The following is an 18,365-nucleotide window of genomic DNA, read 5'->3' as shown; positions in this document are numbered from 1 at the left end:
AGTTGTCACAAGAAAGAATTTCAGCAATTTTGAAAATGAATCCCACTATCACTCTGAATATTCCTGGGAATGGTTGGCTACTGTCACCAGTGGATTTTAAACTTTTCCCTTTCAGCTAAGTCTTTACAGAGGCTGATGCACAAAGATGTGACTAATCTAGTACCGTTGGATGACAACAGCAAGTGAGCTTTCACAGAGCTCAGAGAAAATCTCTGTTGTGGCCCTGCTCTTGGAATGGATTATAGCAAATCATTTTCTTTGAATTGCTGAGAGAGGGAGGGATACGCTCTCTCAGTTCTGACTCAGTTGCATGCAAATGCAAACAACCCTGTGGCACCTGGTTCTAACACTCTGGATCCTGTGGCTTCGGCTTTGCCCGACTGTTTAAAATCTGTGGCAGCAGTAAGCATCAGCATTGAGCAGTGCAAAAGCATTGCTATGAATCAGCCCCTGCATGTTTTTGTTCCTCACTCGGTGGAAATAATGTTGACCCGAACCAAGACGCATAATTTGACCCATGCACATTTGACAATTATGAATAGTTCATCCTAGCGGCACCAAATGATAATTCGAAAAGAGGCACTGTACTGAATCCCACTACTTTACTTTCTGCCCCAGATTAAAGTGTTAATGTTTGTACTGATGAGATTAAGCATGGTTGTCCCAATGTTACTGAACTATGTCCAAAGCCCAGATCTGACATTCAAGATATTTCCCTATCTGAAAATGACTATGTCAGACTCTAATCTTGTCAGTTTCTCTGCCTGCATCCTGCTGTGTAAGCAGGTCCTTACTGGGGTGAGACTTCATCCCCCAGTATTCCCCTGGAGTGAAGGAGAGGCCTGGTAACCATTGAAAAGAAACTGTCTGTGTCCCGCAGCACAGGACAATAATCTTGCCGTTTTCTCTGCCTGCATCCCACTCTGTAAGCATGCCCTTGCTTAGGTGGGACTTTGTTTCCCAGCATCCCCCTGGAGTGAAGGAGGGGCCTGGTAATCATTGAATAGCACTGTCTGCCTCTCACAGCGCAAGATTCTAATCTCAGCAGTTTTTCTGCCCGCATCCTGTTATGCAAGCAGGCCCTTGTAGGGGTGAGACTTTGTCCCCCAGCACCCCTCTGGGGTGAAGGAAGACCTGTTAACCACTGAAAAGCACTGCCTGCCTCCAACAAAAGCAGGACAGTCTGCGCCCAACTACAGCTTGACAAGGCAAGGCCAGGCCCTGTCTCTGGGTTTTTTAGACCTAGAGAGGCAGTAACACCACAAAATCAAGGTGAGATTAAGACACTGTAACAAGGTGGGTCTCTGCCATTTATCATACAGGCGTGGGGTAGCAATCATTTTTGTTTTTGACTGACTCTTTTTGGGGCATCATGGTTTCCTGCTATACTTATCTGCCGGTTGTATGCAACAATGGAATGAATAAATAAATCTTTAATGTACAGGTAATAAAAACCAGGTAATAAAAACTATTACAAAAGTATGCTGTATGTTACCAATATAAAATCACAATATTTCCATATAAAATGCTTAATTATTACAACTCTTAAAAGAATATATGGTTTAAAAGGCAGATTTTACACATGACCTCAATCTTTATCGAATCCTGTGTAGCGATTAGTTCATATTTCACTATATCATATTGTCCCCCTCCTGCTAACATAGATTATTTTCATTCATTTACTGGAACTTTCTTCTCTGCCCCCTTTAAAAATGTCACCATATGGGAATTCAAGATTGGATCGCCTGGTTTTAGGCATGCTATTACTGCTTATCTGCATGTCCTTTTATCACGTTGACTAAAATGCGATTTTAGCATACATTTTCTTTCTTGCGCTAAGGCATTTGGTGGTAAGCCAAATAGCTGCCTATATGTTCTTATTATGTTTGTATTTAGACATACAGCATCGCGCCCACGCAGTGCAACACTGCCATACGTCAAGCTAGGTGCCAATTTGGCTGATATCACCTTTAATAGTGGTAGAACTCTAGGGTCATTCAAGGTTCTTTTTAGGGTTAAACCTTTCCTTTTGAACTCCTCCCTGTGTTGGATAAAGCATCCCTGTTCATCAAACAGTACTCCCAAATAGCGATAGGATTGGACTAGCTCCACCTGTTTTCTATTCAGGAACCATCTATGCTTCTCATTTATCCTCCGACTACATTCAATTACTTTGGTCTTTTTTAAATTTACTGTAAGCCCGTTTTCCTTTGCGTAATCTGATAACCTTCCCACTAATCTTTGTAGCCTGATCTGTGTTTGGATTATAAGAACAACACCGTCTGTGTAAAGCAAAATAGATATAGATATCGGGCCTAGCCATGGTACGTGTGAGTTTACTACTTTTAGTTCATGTGAGAGGTCTGCTAGAAACAAATTAAAAAGATAGGGTGCCAGGACCTGACCCGAAAGGTATATATTTTTCTTGACAACACAGACCCGTCCCCAATCCATATCCTCACCCAAGTGTCAGTATACAGTAGCTGAATAGCCTTGAGAAGACCATATGGAATACTCAATGCTGTAAGTTTTCTCCAAAGTAAATTTCGATTTACTGAGTCTAAAGCTGATTTAAAATCGACAAAACAGAGGTATACTGAGAACTTCTTAGGGATTTGTTTGTCCAGTAATAATGACAATGCTAAAATATGAATTTCTGTTCCTACTGCTTGTGTAAATCTGGTTTGGTTTAGTGGGAAATCTTTCTATCTATTGCCCATTCACTCAATTCACTCAATAATAGACTAGCAAAATACTTTGCTTCTATATTTTGGAGCGTTATCAGCCAGTAGTTTTCAGATACATCCCTATTACCTTTCTTTTATATGGAGTTTATTATAGAACCCCACCGTGAATCTGGCGCTATCAGCTGCTGTAGCACATAGTTATAAACTGTAGCTAGTACTGGTATCCATAGATCTATATTTGAGTACAAGGCTTGAGGAAGCCCATTTGGTCCTGGGGCACCATCTTTCCTGGAACTTAATACTATTTTCTTTATTTGATTCGCCAGGAAGCTATCTATAACAAAGTCTTTAGCTTCTAACCCCTCCTTCCTGATGTTCTCAATTATAGGTTTTTCTTCTCGCATCCCAAATGATGATGATTTAAATAATTATTTTAAAAATGTTACCCATGTCTGTTTTGCTACATTGGAATTAACTACTGGTCTTTGTGGGTGGTTTATTCCATTTACAACTTTCCAGAACTGCCTTGAGTTCTTTTGTTTCCCTAAATATAGCATCTTGTCCAAACAATGATCATTTACTTCCCTTTTTTTCTTCCCAGACCCGTCTTTGCAAGCTCTTATTTAATTTAAGGAAGGTAGGACGTAGATCTCTATTTTGTGGATTGTTCTTAATATTCTTTTGCTGTTTTTTCCGTAGCTGCTGAGCAGAAATGGATAGTTTTATTCTACCCCTGATGCCCTGTACTAACCTTTCTCGAGGGCACTTGTGGGGCCTCTTTGCTGCTCCTTTTTCCATTTTTCTGTTAAGAAAATTCCCCCACTGTTTGACTTTATTACCATATCTGCTTACTACTCTTTCATTTACTAATCTTTCAGCTAACTCCTTTAATTGGGTGTTCAATTTACTAGACCAAATTAGCCTTCATTAGTTTATTGTAGTATTTTCCTCAACCCACAAGGGCGCCTGTCGGTGATACTGTACTTGCACTGAAAGCGCTATTCTTTGTTGTCTGTGGTCACTACTTGATGTTTTATTTATACTAAAGGGTTTTATCCCATCCCAGAGAGTTAGCGTTACCATTGTGTAATCTGTTATGGAGCATGCTGGAGCTGGGTAATAAGTCCACTCTGGTGGGCTGTCTGATTGAAACCTCCCATTTAGGATTCTCATACATAAAGACTCCAAGTTCTTTAGTAAGGAGTTTGCCCTTTTATTGTATGTTCTTCTCATGGGGTCTCTGTTTATTTGGGGGGGAATTGACCATACATAATCTTGCTGGATTACCTGTTCTTCACGCTCAAAACGGTGCATTAAATCCATATTAAAATCCCCCATTTTTGTTATGTCTGGTATCTTTGGTTCCTGTAACACACCCATTTTCACATCACATAGCTCAGATACTACTGAACACTTTATTTTTGCATTTGGGGGAATATACACATTCATTATATATAATAATGAAGTGTTTGTATCTTCCATCCAGTTATTCAGTTTTAGTACCAGAATGTTATTATTTTCTATGGGTACCTGGACTGCTTCAATTTTTACTGCTATTTCAGTGAAGATTGCTAAGCCTCCTTTTGGTCGGCCCTGATTTTTTGTTTTAACTGCTGGTCTGTAATGACTGGCATACCCTACTATATCAAAAGGCATATTATTTGTCTTCCTTTTAGCAACAAGGCTATATCTTTCTTTTGTGACATAGTTTGTGCTCCATTGATGTTCCATGAACTAATGGATAAAACGTCATACCGTCTGTTTGCCGCATTATACCCATTAGGTCATGTCCTACATTTCCCATGTAGTGCCTCAGTTATCCAACCTACATTTACTTGTATGGCCCTTTCCTTTTCCGCTGGGCATAGGGGATGATGAAGCTCCTCAGGCTTTTTTATCCCTCCTCTAGTGGGTCTAAGAATTGAGTATAATTGATCCCCCCTATCTTGCGGGGTCACAGTTTGGGGTTTTACTAGCACAAACGGTTCTGGGTACATGTCTTGAGGGGGAAAAGATAATTGTATCCCCCAAGATGCCAAGATAGCTTTTTCTCTCATTAATGATTGTGGCAGTAAATTATTTTGAAAAGAAGCCATGGTGGCTTACTGTACCCTCCCCTCGGTATGACCCAGAAACTCAATTGAAACTATTTCATTCAATGTTAATTTTGATAGTCACAACATTGCATGCAATCTATTTAATATATGACCCCTGTTGAAAATGTCACATGAGCCTCTAGACTTATATATGTGTGTAAAGATTATCTTGTTGGATACATTTGGGCTTTCGGTGACAAAGTTCCTGTCTTCCCTTTCTGTTGATTTTCTCAATTGACTGTTACTCCCAGTTCCTTTAATCTTTTTCCTATTTCCTTCGTCATCATAGTCTAATACTTAGCACATCATATTTTTTCCTATTATACTCTGTACCTGTGAGTCATAATCATTTGTATCCGGGAGTTGCGATTTGCTTCCTTTGTTATTCACCTTACTGTTTATTTGCTGGTGTGTCCTAGAATTCCTGTGGCTCCCACACTATTGGGAGCTTCACCTTGCTGCTGTCTTTGATCCCAGGCCTCTGTTAAGAGACTATGGGGGTCATTCTGACCTTGGCGGTCCATGACCGCCATGGCGGAGTGCGGCGGAAGCACCGCCAACAGGCTGGCGGTGCTTCCTGGGCGATTCTGACCACGGCGGTAAAGCCGCGGTCGGAAAAGGGGAGCCGGCGGTTTCCCGCCGGTTTCCCGCTGGCCCAGGGAACCCGCCATGGCGGCGCTGCTTGCAGCACCGCCATGGGGATTCCGACCCCCTTCCCGCCAGCCTGTTTCTGGCGGTGTCCACCGCCAGAACCAGGATGGTGGAAATGGGTGCCGTTGGGCCCCTGGGGGCCCCTGCACTGCCCATGCCACTTGCATGGGCAGTGCAGGGGCCCCCTAACAGGGCCCCACAAAGATTTTCACTGTCTGCCACTGCACCCGTCGCACCCCTTCAACTCCGCCGGCTCCATTCCGAGCCGGCTTCATTGTTGAAGGGGCTGTCCCGCTGGGCCGGCCGGCGGTCTTCTCGCGGTCGGCCGACGGCCCAGAGGGAAAGCCGGAATGGCCGCCACGGTCTTTTGACCACGGTGCGGTCTTTCGGCGGGAACCGCTGGGCGGGCGGCGACCGCCGCGGTCAGAATGACCGCCTATGGCCCTCATTCCGACCTTGGTGGTCGGTGATAAAGTGGAGGTAATACCGCCAACAGGTTGGCGGTAACTACCCTCAAATTATGACCGTGGCGGAAAGATCTCCGAAAGACAGCCAATGTACCATACTGACCGCCAGGGTGGAAACAATAGGCACCATGGCGGTAGCCGCCTGCAGCCAGGTGGAAGTCAAAGTTCCACCCACCATATTATGACCAGAAAATCTGGCTCCTTTTCCGGGGCGGTACCAACAACATCAAAAGCCTGGCAGAAACACTGCACAGAAGTGAAAGGACTCACCATTGGAGACACAAGGAAGAACCAAGCCGCCCTGGAACCAGAACTGCAAGTGTTCCCGATGATATTCTATGTCCTGCTCCACCACGAACACCAACGCCGGCGAAGACGACGATGGTGAGTACAGCTGCCTAGCACACAAGGGGGGGGAGAAAATGAGAGTGACACACACATGCACAACACACACCCCATACACACACACCATGCACATAACCAGCTACACAGTAAAACAAGTTAATCTCCCTAAATCGGATGAATAATGCAAGGACTACATGAATTGACTAAAGTGATTGTAATAAGATCAACACAGTATAAATAATAAATATGCCAATGCAACAGTTATGTACCAATGTACAAAAAAGGGACACTGCACACTCCTCAGTTTGCATGAGCCACATGGCCACCGGGCAAAGTCCAAGGCCCCACTTGTTACCTACATCAATACGGAGAGAACACTGCAGGGGCATCAGTTCACAAATAGGCAGGCACCTCAGGGGGAGGGGGGCACCTCCGCCGGATGTGGAAACAAGACCATTGGTTCTGGAGGGGACAACATGCCCTGTGCTTGGTCCTAGGGAGTGCAAAGCCACAGTCTTTCAAGTGGGTGACTTGCCCACTGGTTCTGGAGGGGGCAACATGCCCTGAGCTTGGTCCTGGGGAGTGCAAGGCCATAGTCTCTTGAGTGGGTGACTTGCCCACTGGTTCTGGTGGGTGCTACATGCCCTGTGCTTGGTCCTGGTAAGTGCAAGGCCACAGTCCATCGAGTGGGTGAATACCCCACTTGTTCTGAAGGGGGCAACATGCCCTGTGCTTGCTCCTGGGGAGTGCAAGGCCACTGTCTCTCGAGTGGGTGAATACCCCACTGGTTCTGGAGGGGACAGGCTGCACAGCAGCCCGAGGAAGCTGGATCGCATTGCGTCCACCAGCGGTGACGGCTGCACTGTGGTGGTGGTGGAGGTAGTGGGAGGCAATGCTCGGCCCCTGCACCCTGCGATGCATGCACTGTGGTTGAAGTGATGGGAGGCTCCTGCTCAGCCCATGCACCCTGTGATGGCTGCACTGTGGTGGAGGTGGTGGGAGGCTCCTGCTCAGCTCCTGCACCCTGCAATGCCTGCCCTGTGGTGGTGGTTGAAGTAGTGGCAGGCTCCTGCTCAGCCCCTGCACTAACCGATGGCTGCACAATCACGGTTGGTGGTGGGGGCTCTGTGACAGCTGCTGGTGCAGGCTCCTTCCCCTCCTTGCTTGATGGTGCAGGCTCCTTCCCTTTCTTGCTTGTTGGTGCAGGCTTCTTCCCCTTTCTGCTGGCTGGTGCAGGCTCAGTGGTGGTGGTAGAGGCAGTGGGAAGCTCCTGCTCAGCCCCTGCACCCTGCAATGCATGCACTGTGGTGGTGGAGGTGGTGGGAGGCTCCTGCTCAGCCACTGCACCCTGCGATGCCGGCACTGTGGTGGTGGTTGAAGTAGTGGGAGGCTCCTGCTCAGCCCCTGCACTCTGCAATGCCTGCACTGTGGTGGTGGTTGAAGTAGTGGGAGGCTTCTGCTGCACTCACTGATGGCTGCACAACCACGGTTGGTGCAGGGGGCTTTGTGACAGCTGCTGGTGCAGGCTCCTTCCCCTCCTTGCAACAAACAGCTGTCAGAGCACTCACAAGAGTAAAATTTAAGAGTATGGTGATGTAATAAATCCTCTGTGTGAAGGGCAATCACGCCAGGCTCTGGTTCAGGATAAATGTATTTCTTGAAGTAGTTCAATCATGATAGGAAAATGTCCTTGAAATCATATACAATTAGCCTCCACAGCCAACACGTGTTTCGTCCAATGAGAGATCCCTCTCACGGACTTCATCAGGGCTGTAAAATTGAGAACACATTTGTATCTAAGTACATGTCATCTCAGACAGACAAGTTAAGAGCAGAAATTATCATGAGTTTTGTGCAAGCCAAAACATGCTATATGTGACTTAATCTCCCAAAATTTGGACAATAGAAAATGTGCTGCAATCCATTTATAAAGGGTCAAACATTTTGAGTCAAGTTCTCATAAGTAGTCAATGTTCAACCATATAGGAGTTATATCACCAAGTGATGATGTGTGAGAAGAGTTATAAATAAATACGAACGTCACCAGAGTAAGGACTGTAGAACAGAGCATATGTATATATAGAGTGAGAGAAAAAAGGAAAGAAAGAGAAGACCTATTATCCCACAGATATATATTATCAAAGTGTCAGGAAGATCAACAAATAAACATAAATAGATAGAGATATAAAGTACCAGTCCTATAATAATAGATAACCCGATCTGATATTGCGCGAAAATGTGTCTAAACCTATGATAATATCAGAACTGTGAACCCCATCAGAGTTGAGACATACCTTAAAATCAGGTACTGCCTGTGTTTAACGGTACACTTATCGTGATCTAAGAAATCTGTAAAGGCAAGGAGTGCGAGTAATTATTGTGATGACTATTAATAATATGATGTCTAATAGAATTGTTCGTGCCACCACATCTAATAATAACCAATCCGGTCTAACACTGACCTCGTGTGATGAACGCAGTTAATTATCGCATCCCGGTATAGTACTGCAGAAATCCTAATATGTGAAATGGAAACGAAATGGAGGAAACGAATACCATCATTTCGAGTATAATAGAGAACAACTCAATACAAAAACTACTCAACGTTGAGCTCGAGTAGTTGAGTACATAACCCCCTCAGCAACGCTCACCTAAATCAAATATGCTAGTATCTTGATGGGAACATCGTAACCGTGGACAGATCATTGCACGGCGTTCCCTGTGACCGATATCTATCTTCGTAGAACGAGCGTCTGAGAACCGGCGCTTTTATTTATGATCACGTTCTTGATGATAACATAGAGGAGGGACTACAGTCCGCGCACTGGTGAAAGAACAGGCGCCATCTTGAAAGGGAGTTGATATAAAGTAAATATGTAAATTATATGTAAGCGAACAACTAAAAACTATTTCTGAGCCCAAAATTTGTATCTAACACTTACAGAATAGTGAAGATACGACCTTTATAAATGCGCACCAGCAAATAACTATAAACAATATAAAGGAAGAGAGACTACCTACTAAAGCAATGCTAATCTATTTAGGACAACTTTAACGTTGAAGCACACTGAAACTAAACCAATTAGAGCAGGCTCCGGGTTTGCATAGCCTTAAAAACGACTCGTAGTGACTACAGTCCAATAACTAGTCTAGACATGAAAAGAAAGTGTGATGATATAATAACCACTACCAAATATGGCACTAGAAAAATGAAGGAAAGACAGAGACAGAGTATTGTAACAGGTAAATGAAATGTCCAAAATCGTTGGTTGTAAGGGACACACAATAATCAAGAATCACAAGGTGTATAGCCTAAAAGTGCAAATTCTAAGAGAATAAGTTACTAGTAGTCAATATATAACAGTATAATTGATAAACTACTATGATACATCCAAATTAGTTCATAGTGTGACCCTAAAGAGAAGTTTACATATTGTTCATAGTCAAATTGATGAAACATCATATATACACAATGTGCCGCGTTGGGCAAGATTCAACATTTTTTCAATAGATATGGACATAGTTCAGCATAAAAGAAAATTAGTGAGGAAATCAACATAAAAAGAACAAAATTGGGAAATATGATATACAGAACAGTGAATAAATATGCATGTGTACAACTTTATTCATATCCTATTCACCCAGAAAATACTCCATTTCAAAATTTGTGTTCAGTCCATCTTCTACCGCTCTGAGTTTTAAGATCCATTGGCATTCCCTTTTTCTGAGGGCTAACTCTCTGTTGCCTCCTCTAGGATCTTTATTAATACGGTCAAAACCAAAAAATTCGAAACTACATATATCATTCTGTTTATGGCAATGCCGAATATGGCTTACTATAGGGTATCTCTCGTCTTCATGTCGTAAAGCTCTGAAATGTTCACTTGCCCTAATTCGCAGAGGTCTGATGGTGCTACCTATATAATAAAGCCCACATTTGCAGATGATCATGTAGATGACAAAATTAGTGTCACATGTGATATTATAGTCAATGTTGTATTGTACCCCAGTAGAGCTTGTGAATGTGGTGATCCCAGACCTGGTCCATCTACACATTCCACAATGGCCACATTTGAAGAAACCTTTACCGCGGCTAATAAGCCAATTAGTTGGATTGGGTTTATTGCGATAATTGTAACATAGAAAGTTCTTGAGAGTTCTGCCCCTTCTGTAAGTGAACACCGGGGTATCCGGCACCACTCTTTTGAGAGTAGGGTCTGCTGTTAAGATGTACCAATGTCTATTCATACATTTACGTAACAGATTGGCAGTTTTAGTGTAGCTGGTGACACAGCGGATTGTAGAGTCTCTAGTTCTAGATTTTTTATCTAATGTATCAGACCTCTTTATATGCTTGGCTCTAGTGCGGGCTCTGTCAATCAATCGGGTGGAGTAACCCCGTACTTTAAATCTCATGGCCATGTCTTCTATACATGCGTCAAAATCCTCATCTAGACTACAATTCCGTCTGGCTCTTATCATTTCGCCAAACGGTATAGAGTTGATTTGATGGACTGGATGTGCACTCCTTGCATGTAAGATAGAATTGCAAGAGGTACTTTTTCTGTAAAGTCTACTCTCAATCTTGTTGTTGGAAATAAAAAGTTCCACGTCTAAGAATGAAATGCTGGAATCACTATGTTCTGAAGTGAATCGAATATTGTAGTCATTATTGTTGAGATAATTTATGAAGTTATCCAGTTCTTGTAGATCACCTGTCCAGATCATAAGGCAGTCATCGATGTATCTACCCCAATATAGTATATCTGAGACCCATTTACTCCCTTCGGTGCTCCAGATCTTTTTATGTTCAAAAAACCCCATAAATAAATTAGCGTAGGATGGTGCAAATTTAGATCCCATGGCTACACCACATTTTTGGCGGTACCAGTCATTTTTAAAAAGGAAAAAATTATTATTTAAGATCAAATCAACCATATCAATCAACATTTGTGTATGGCCATATAGAACTGCTGATCTCTTGTAAAGAAAATGGCGTAGCGCTTCTTTGCCTTGTTCATGAATAATGCTAGTATATAAGGAGGTTACATCAAGTGTAACTAGAATCATACCTGGCTCCCAGGTAACGTCTGTTAGTATGCCAAGAATATGTTTCGTATCCCTAATATATGATGGTAAGTTCCACACAATAGTTTGTAAAAAAATGTCGACATATTCTGACAATTTTTCAGTTGGTCCACCAATCCCTGATACAATAGGTCTCCCTGGGGGGGAAGTGGGATTTTTATGAATTTTGGGTAATATGTATATACAGGGATTTCTGGGTCTGTGTACCCGTAAGTACAAGTATTCCTCTTCTTTGAGCAGTGATCGATCCAAACCATCGTGTATAAGTTTGTTGATTTTATTAGCGAGAGTAGGGATAGGGTCAATTGATATCCTTTCATAGCAGGAAGCATCTGTGAGTTGGGTATATATTTCTTGGTCATAGTCTGCGGTGTTCATAATCACAATATTGCCTCCTTTGTCTGCCTCTCTGATGGTAATTTCCTCATTACTCTGTAAAGATTTTAAGTACTGCATTTCTGTCTGAGTGAGATTTTGATGCCAAACATGTTGGCGAGATTTATTGTGTAACTCTAGTTTATTTAGATCATGCCAGACCAATTTGAAGAAAGTATCCACACAGTTGTCCTTATTTAATGTCGGTATCCATTCTGATTTCCTCCTCAAACCACTCTGGAGTGAGTCAGATGGGATATCCAGATCTGATAGAATACGTGTTATAGTGTAAGGATCTTGTTCACTATCCGCAATTGTGTGTCCCTTACAACCAACGATTTTGGACATTTCATTTACCTGTTACAATACTCTGTCTCTGTCTTTCCTTCATTTTTCTAGTGCCATATTTGGTAGTGGTTATTATATCATCACACTTTCTTTTCATGTCTAGACTAGTTATTGGACTGTAGTCACTACGAGTCGTTTTTAAGGCTATGCAAACCCGGAGCCTGCTCTAATTGGTTTAGTTTCAGTGTGCTTCAACGTTAAGGTTGTCCTAAATAGATTAGCATTGCTTTAGTAGGTAGTCTCTCTTCCTTTATATTGTTTATAGTTATTTGCTGGTGCGCATTTATAAAGGTCGTATCTTCACTATTCTGTAAGTGTTAGATACAAATTTTGGGCTCAGAAATAGTTTTTAGTTGTTCGCTTACATATAATTTACATATTTACTTTATATCAACTCCCTTTCAAGATGGCGCCTGTTCTTTCACCAGTACGCGGACTGTAGTCCCTCCTCTATGTTATCATCAAGAACGTGATCATAAATAAAAGCGCCGGTTCTCAGACGCTCGTTCTACGAAGATAGATATCGGTCACAGGGAACGCCGTGCAATGATCTGTCCACGGTTACGATGTTCCCATCAAGATACTAGCATATTTGATTTAGGTGAGCGTTGCTGAGGGGGTTATGTACTCAACTACTCGAGCTCAACGTTGAGTAGTTTTTGTATTGAGTTGTTCTCTATTATACTCGAAATGATGGTATTCGTTTCCTCCATTTCGTTTCCATTTCACATATTAGGATTTCTGCAGTACTATACCGGGATGCGATAATTAACTGCGTTCATCACACGAGGTCAGTGTTAGACCGGATTGGTTATTATTAGATATGGTGGCACGAACAATTCTATTAGACATCATATTATTAATAGTCATCACAATAATTACTCGCACTCCTTGCCTTTACAGATTTCTTAGATCACGATAAGTGTACCGTTAAACACAGGCAGTACCTGATTTTAAGGTATGTCTCAACTCTGATGGGGTTCACAGTTCCGATATTATCATAGGTTTAGACACATTTTCGCGCAATATCAGATCGGGTTATCTATTATTATAGGACTGGTACTTTATATCTCTATCTATTTATGTTTATCTGTTGATCTTCCTGACACTTTGATAATATATATCTGTGGGATAATAGGTCTTCTCTTTCTTTCCTTTTTTCTCTCACTCTATATATACATATGCTCTGTTCTACAGTCCTTACTCTGGTGACGTTCGTATTTATTTATAACTCTTCTCACACATCATCACTTGGTGATATAACTCCTATATGGTTGAACATTGACTACTTATGAGAACTTGACTCAAAATGTTTGACCCTTTATAAATGGATTGCAGCACATTTTCTATTGTCCAAATTTTGGGAGATTAAGTCACATATAGCATGTTTTGGCTTGCACAAAACTCATGATAATTTCTGCTCTTAACTTGTCTGTCTGAGATGACATGTACTTAGATACAAATGTGTTCTCAATTTTACAGCCCTGATGAAGTCCGTGAGAGGGATCTCTCATTGGACGAAACACGTGTTGGCTGTGGAGGCTAATTGTATATGATTTCAAGGACATTTTCCTATCATGATTGAACTACTTCAAGAAATAAATTTATCCTGAACCAGAGCCTGGCGTGATTGCCCTTCACACAGAGGATTTATTACATCACCATACTCTTAAATTTTACTCTTGTGAGTGCTCTGACAGCTGTTTGTTGCTACTGTCAGTTTCCTTTGAAACATTGGAGGAGTCAGGAAGATCCTCCTGTCATGAGCACCATGACAAAAAACACTCTGTGAACTTGACTGTATGGACTTACTGTGAGCGCCCGTTTCCTATGTCCTTCTTCCTAGCGTTTTTTTTCTAATTTTGTGTTCTTGCACATAGGGGTGCTGCTCCAGACCATTTGTACTATTATACTGTTTGTAGTGTGTGTTTGTAACTGATATTGTAAACATGGATCGGGATAAATTAGCTGCAGATATTTTTGGCAGTTTAGAGCAGACAGGAACTATACCTAAGTCACACTCATTAGGTGCCCAACAATCGAAGAAAGAGGGACTCCGTGACAAATTTTTCAAACTAGAAAAACTAATGAAGCAAGAAGTATCTAAATGGTGGGATGGGGCCACCTTGAAACAATATGTAAAACTTAACAGGATACCGAGAGGACTACGTTCACATATTTTTCCCACTTTTGACGACCTTGACCCAGATTTACTGGACAGCTGGGAACAGGAACTGTTGTCTAGTTCACTTAGACTAATGAACATCCTTATAGAAAACTCGGAGAGAAAAGTGACTAGATTGCAAACAGATATCTCGGATTTAGAACTAGAAATTAAAAATATGAACTTGGAAGAACCAACTGCCAAAAACTATAGAATTTTACATGAGATTATTGAACTTCATCAAAATGAGATCACACAAAGAAAAGCACGCAAATTAAAGCGGGATGAGTTAGATTATAAAAATGGAAGGATTTTTACATTTTCCCGGAAATATGATCACCTAGTTAAAAAATGTGAACCTCCAAAAAACTATGATGCGGGCTCCTCATCTTCACTAAACAGTGTATCTACCAACATTAGTGACATAAGTTCTAATTCGAACATCTCTAGGCAGGACAGGATAGAACAACACGGCACTCCCTCTTTTTTAGCGGAGGTCCAACGAATAAGACAGGGACAATGGGAAGGAAGTCGACACAGAGCAGAACCAGAAAAACTAGACGGGGGGGCAGAGGTAGAGCATACAGACTCAACGAAAGGAATGAGAACAAGGTCTTGGAACAGGGGGAAATAGGGGTACACAATAGAGACTCCATCAATGTGATTAATCTTTCTAATCTGATACTCACAACCGATGGTCTATCACTTCTCAGTAAAGGATTAGGTTTTTGCCCAGGAGACTTTGGTGATTTCCAGAGAACTAAAATTGACTTTTTCAAGTTTATTCGACGTCTCAAACTGAGAAAGTTTTTTGCTAATCACCCTGATCGGACAGACACTAGCACCGTCTTTGTTAGTCATAATGATGACCAACATTTGTCCATTATGGATGTACAAGATATGGCCACTCTTCTGTCTATTGCGGATAGTGAACAAGATCCTTACACTATAACACGTATTCTATCAGATCTGGATATCCCATCTGACTCACTCCAGAGTGGTTTGAGGAGGAAATCAGAATGGATACCGACATTAAATAAGGACAACTGTGTGGATACTTTCTTCAAATTGGTCTGGCATGATCTAAATAAACTAGAGTTACACAATAAATCTCGCCAACATGTTTGGCATCAAAATCTCACTCAGACAGAAATTGACCCTATCCCTACTCTCGCTAATAAAATCAACAAACTTATACACGATGGTTTGGATCGATCACTGCTCAAAGAAGAGGAATACTTGTACTTACGGGTACACAGACCCAGAAATCCCTGTATACAGTATACATATTACCCAAAATTCATAAAAATCCCACTTCCCCCCCAGGGAGACCTATTGTATCAGGGATTGGTGGACCAACTGAAAAATTGTCAGAATATGTCGACATTTTTTTACAAACTATTGTGGGGAACTTACCATCATATATTAGGGATACGAAACATATTCTTGGCATACTAACAGACGTTACCTGGGAGCCAGGTATGATTCTAGTTACACTTGATGTAACCTCCTTATATACTAGCATTATCCATGAACAAGGCAAAGAAGCGCTACGCCATTTTCTTTACAAGAGATCAGCAGTTCTATATGGCCATACACAAATGCTGATTGATATGGTTGATTTGATCTTAAATAATAATTTTTTCCTTTTTAAAAATGACTGGTACCGCCAAAAACGTGGTGTAGCCATGGGATCTAAATTTGCACCATCCTACGCTAATTTATTTATGGGTTTTTTTTAACATAAAAAGATCTGGAGCACCGAAGGGAGTAAATGGGTCTCAGATATACTATATTGGGGTAGATACATCGATGACTGCCTTATGATCTGGACAGGTGATCTACAAGAACTGGATAACTTCATAAATTATCTCAACAATAATGACTACAATATTCGATTCACTTCAGAACATAGTGATTCCAGCATTTCATTCTTAGACGTGGAACTTTTTATTTCCAACAACAAGATTGAGAGTAGACTTTACAGAAAAAGTACCTCTTGCAATTCTATCTTACATGCAAGGAGTGCACATCCAGTCCATCAAATCAACTCTATACCGTTTGGCGAAATGATAAGAGCCAGACGGAATTGTAGTCTAGATGAGGATTTTGACGCATGTATAGAAGACATGGCCATGAGATTTAAAGTACGGGGTTACTCCACCCGAGTGATTGACAGAGCCCGCACTAGAGCCAAGCATATAAAGAGGTCTGATACATTAGATAAAAAATCTAGAACTAGAGACTCTACAATCCGCTGTGTCACCAGCTACACTAAAACTGCCAATCTGTTACGTAAATGTATGAATAGACATTGGTACATCTTAACAGCAGACCCTACTCTCAGAAGAGTGGTGCCGGATACCCCGGTGTTCACTTACAGAAGGGGCAGAACTCTCAAGAACTTTCTATGTTACAATTATCGCAATAAACCCAATCCAACTAATTGGCTTATTAGCCGCGGTAAAGGTTTCTTCAAATGTGGCCATTGTGGAATGTGTAGATGGACCAGGTCTGGGATCACCACATTCACAAGCTCTACTGGGGTACAATACAACATTGACTATAATATCACATGTGACACTAATTTTGTCATCTACATGATCATCTGCAAATGTGGGCTTTATTATATAGGTAGCACCATCAGACCTCTGCGAATTAGGGCAAGTGAACATTTCAGAGCTTTACGACATGAAGACGAGAGATACCTTATAGTAAGCCATATTCGGCATTGCCATAAACAGAATGATATATGTAGTTTCAAATTTTTTGGTTTTGACCGTATTAATAAAGATCCTAGAGGAGGCAACAGAGAGTTAGCCCTCAGAAAAAGGGAATGCCAATGGATCTTAAAACTCAGAGCGGTAGAAGATGGACTGAACACAAATTTTGAAATGGAGTATTTTCTGGGTGAATAGGATATGAATAAAGTTGTACACATGCATATTTATTCACTGTTCTGTATATCATATTTCCCAATTTTGTTCTTTTTATGTTGATTTCCTCACTAATTTTCTTTTATGCTGAACTATGTCCATATCTATTGAAAAAATGTTGAATCTTGTCCAACGCGGCACATTGTGTATATATGATGTTTCATCAATTTGACTATGAACAATATGTAAACTTCTCTTTAGGGTCACACTATGAACTAATTTGGATGTATCATAGTAGTTTATCAATTATACTGTTATATATTGACTACTAGTAACTTATTCTCTTAGAATTTGCACTTTTAGGCTATACACCTTGTGATTCTTGATTATTGTGTGTCCCTTACAACCAACGATTTTGGACATTTCATTTACCTGTTACAATACTCTGTCTCTGTCTTTCCTTCATTTTTCTAGTGCCATATTTGGTAGTGGTTATTATATCATCACACTTTCTTTTCATGTCTAGACTAGTTATTGGACTGTAGTCACTACAAGTCGTTTTTAAGGCTATGCAAACCCGGAGCCTGCTCTAATTGGTTTAGTTTCAGTGTGCTTCAACATTAAGGTTGTCCTAAATAGATTAGCATTGCTTTAGTAGGTAGTCTCTCTTCCTTTATATTGTTTATAGTTATTTGCTGGTGCGCATTTATAAAGGTCGTATCTTCACTATTCTGTAAGTGTTAGATACAAATTTTGGGCTCAGAAATAGTTTTTAGTTGTTCGCTTACATATAATTTACATATTTACTTTATATCAACTCCCTTTCAAGATGGCGCCTGTTCTTTCACCAGTGCGCGGACTGTAGTCCCTCCTCTATGTTATCATCAAGAACGTGATCATAAATAAAAGCGCCGGTTCTCAGACGCTCGTTCTACGAAGATAGATATCGGTCACAGGGAACGCCGTGCAATGATCTGTCCACGGTTACGATGTTCCCATCAAGATACTAGCATATTTGATTTAGGTGAGCGTTGCTGAGGGGGTTATGTACTCAACTACTCGAGCTCAACGTTGAGTAGTTTTTGTATTGAGTTGTTCTCTATTATACTCGAAATGATGGTATTCGTTTCCTCCATTTCGTTTCCATTTCACATATTAGGATTTCTGCAGTACTATACCGGGATGCGATAATTAACTGCGTTCATCACACGAGGTCAGTGTTAGACCGGATTGGTTATTATTAGATGTGGTGGCACAAACAATTCTAT

This window comes from Pleurodeles waltl, chromosome 2_2 (assembly GCF_031143425.1).
Source record: "Pleurodeles waltl isolate 20211129_DDA chromosome 2_2, aPleWal1.hap1.20221129, whole genome shotgun sequence".
NCBI classification, from domain to species: Eukaryota; Metazoa; Chordata; class Amphibia; order Caudata; family Salamandridae; genus Pleurodeles; species Pleurodeles waltl.
Note: the sequence above shows the minus strand (reverse complement) of the source record.